Source organism: Ovis canadensis, chromosome 1 (assembly GCF_042477335.2).
Source record: "Ovis canadensis isolate MfBH-ARS-UI-01 breed Bighorn chromosome 1, ARS-UI_OviCan_v2, whole genome shotgun sequence".
NCBI classification, from domain to species: Eukaryota; Metazoa; Chordata; class Mammalia; order Artiodactyla; family Bovidae; genus Ovis; species Ovis canadensis.
This window is the reverse complement of record NC_091245.1, coordinates 155,001-157,500: the sequence shown is the minus strand read 5'-3', so window position 1 is coordinate 157,500 and position 2,500 is coordinate 155,001. Positions and strand designations below refer to the sequence as shown.

At 79.8% G+C, this 2,500-nt stretch overlaps 1 non-coding gene across 1 annotated transcript; it reads left to right on the top strand.

Moving 5' to 3' along the window:
- Positions 1-1,388: 1,388 nt before the first annotated feature.
- Positions 1,389-1,541, top strand: LOC138431695 (5.8S ribosomal RNA). The gene has a single exon (XR_011253842.1). It is a non-coding gene; the product is annotated as a 5.8S ribosomal RNA (ribosomal RNA).
- Positions 1,542-2,500: the final 959 nt, after the last annotated feature.

Sequence of the window (2,500 nt, the reverse complement as noted above, 5' to 3'; positions counted from 1 at the left end):
CGTGGGTGCCGAGGGGGGTGTGGGGGCTGCCCCGTGCGCCTCCCGCCCCCCGACCCCGCCGCCCGTGGCGCCGGCCACGACCGCCTCTCCCCCACCCCGGCCCGCGGACCCCGCGCGGCGCGGGTCCTCCGGTCGCGTCTCGCGGGCTGTGCGGCGCGACGGGCGGCGGCTTCCCCGTCGCGGGGCCGCTCGCCCCGCCCCGTCGCCTCCCGCGCCGCCGGCCCTGGGCCGGTCTGCCTCGGCCGGTCGTCGTCGGTCGGTCGTCCCGCCGCCCTGGGCCCGTCGCGCGGTCGCCGGGCGCCTCCCCCCGCCCCTCCGGGCCGCGGGGCTCTGTCCCGCCCCCGCCCCCACCCCCCCACGCCTCCCGGCCGCTTGTGTGTCTCCGTCCGGGTTCTCCCGTCCTCTCGGCTCCCCCCCTGCCCGCTGGGCGCCAAGCTTCCCGTCGGAGCCCCTGCCCGCTGCCCGCCGCCCTCGGTGGTGGTGGCGGGGGGAAGGGTGCCCGGGAACGCGGGCGCGGGTAGGGGGGGCCCCCCCACCCCCGGTGGTTGGGGGAGAGAGGATGGGGGAGGTCCGGCGGGGCCGGGCCCGTACGGGGCGGCGTGTGAGGGCGCGGCGGTGGGGAAAAAGGGCTCTGCCCCGTTCCGGGGGGACGGGTGGGGCTGGCTGTCCGGCGCCCGGTGGTGGGGCCCTCCGGGCGGCGGTCGACCGGCGCGCGGCGCGGGCGCCCCGTGTGTCACGGGCCGGCAGCGCCGAGGCCCGCGCGCGGCCGCGGGCGGGGACGCGGCGGTCGGTGGTCGGCGTCGGGGCGGGGGCCCGCGGGGCCGCGCCGTGCCCCTCGCCCGCCTCCCCCTTTCCAGGTACCTAGCGCGTCCCGGCGCGGAGGTTTAAAGACCCCTGGGGGGGGTCGCCCGTCCGCCTTGGGGTCGGGGCGGTCGGGCCCGCGGGGAGTCCGGAGGTGCCTCCCGTCTCCCCCGGACTCCGCCCGTCCCCCGAGGGGCCGGGGTGGGCGCGCGGCGTGGCCGCGCCACGGTCACGGCCGCCGCGGCCGTCGGGAGGGGGCTACCCGGCGGTCGTCGCGTGGGCCGTGGCCGTGCGCGGTGCGTGCGCGCGCCCCTCCCGCGTCCCCGGGGGAAGGGTGGGAACCCCCCGGGCGCCTGTGGGGTGCCCGCACCCACCCTGGCGTGTGGGCGCCGGGTGCCCCGTCGTGTGAAACCTTTCCCGACCCCTCCGGTCTGCTGTTTTCTGTCTGACTTGGCCGGCCGGAGGCAACCCCCCCCGCCCGCCACCAGACTCCCACCTCCGGGGAGGGAGCTGGGGGCGGCGGCGGGACGTGTGCCGTGCCAGCGGCGGGTCTCCCGCCGAAGCGAAACGCTTGACGAAGCTCGTACGACTCTTAGCGGTGGATCACTCGGCTCGTGCGTCGATGAAGAACGCAGCTAGCTGCGAGAATTAATGTGAATTGCAGGACACATTGATCATCGACACTTCGAACGCACTTGCGGCCCCGGGTTCCTCCCGGGGCTACGCCTGTCTGAGCGTCGCTTGACGATCAATCGCCCCTCCGGGGTGCGCGGCTGGGGGCTGTCCTCGCAGGGCCCGCCGGGCCCTCCGTCCCCCTAAGTGCAGACACGGCGTCCCCCCGAAGGCTCTGTGGCCGTGGGGGAGATGCCGCCCGCGAGAAGGGAGAAGGGGACCGTGAGCTCGCGCCGAGGCCCCCCCCTGGCCCGCCGGGCCTTCTGGGGTCGGTCTTCGCCCCTGGGAGCGCGTCCTCGCGCCGCAAGCGGCCTCTGGGTGTTGCTGCCCCCGGGGTGTCGGGGGTCGGGGACGGTCTCGCGCCACGCGGTGGCGGGGGTGGGGCCCCGTGGTGGTGGCGGCGGTGGGGTCGCGTCTTCCGGTCCGCCCGGCTGGCGCCCCCCTCTCCCCCACGCCTGCGGTGCCTTCCCCGCCGCCGTGCGTCCGCGGCCCGTGCCCGCTTCCCGGCCACACGCCCCGCGGCTCTCGCCCCGTCGGGACGGGCGGGTCGCGCCCGAGGCCGAGTGCGCGTGCGCGTCCGCGCCCCGGGGACGCGTGCCTCGGCGGCGACCCGCGGGACGCCGCGGCGTCTGCCCGCCGCTGCGCGCCCTCCCCCCGGGCTGCGGCCGTGCCGCGGCTCGCGCCCTGGAGCTCCCGCCGCGACGACGGCGGGGGCGGTGGCGGGGGCCGGGGGAGATAGGGGGCGCGCGGTGCGTCCGTCGCCCGTTCGGGCTTTGGGCGCCCGCGCGTGCCCCGGCCCTCTCCCCGGCCCCCTCACGCGTCCACCTCTCCGTCCGTCCCGTGGCAGCCGGCTCGTGCTCCCCGCCCCGCCTCGGCCTCTCCCTCTCCGCCCGCCGGCCGCCGCCGCCGCTGCCGCCGCCGCCGCCGACGCCGCCGCCTCCTCCTCCCGGAGGGGCGACGGGTAGTCGGGGGTCGGTCGGTCGGTCGGTCGGTAGGGGTGCCGCGTGTGCGCGGGGAAGGGGGGCGG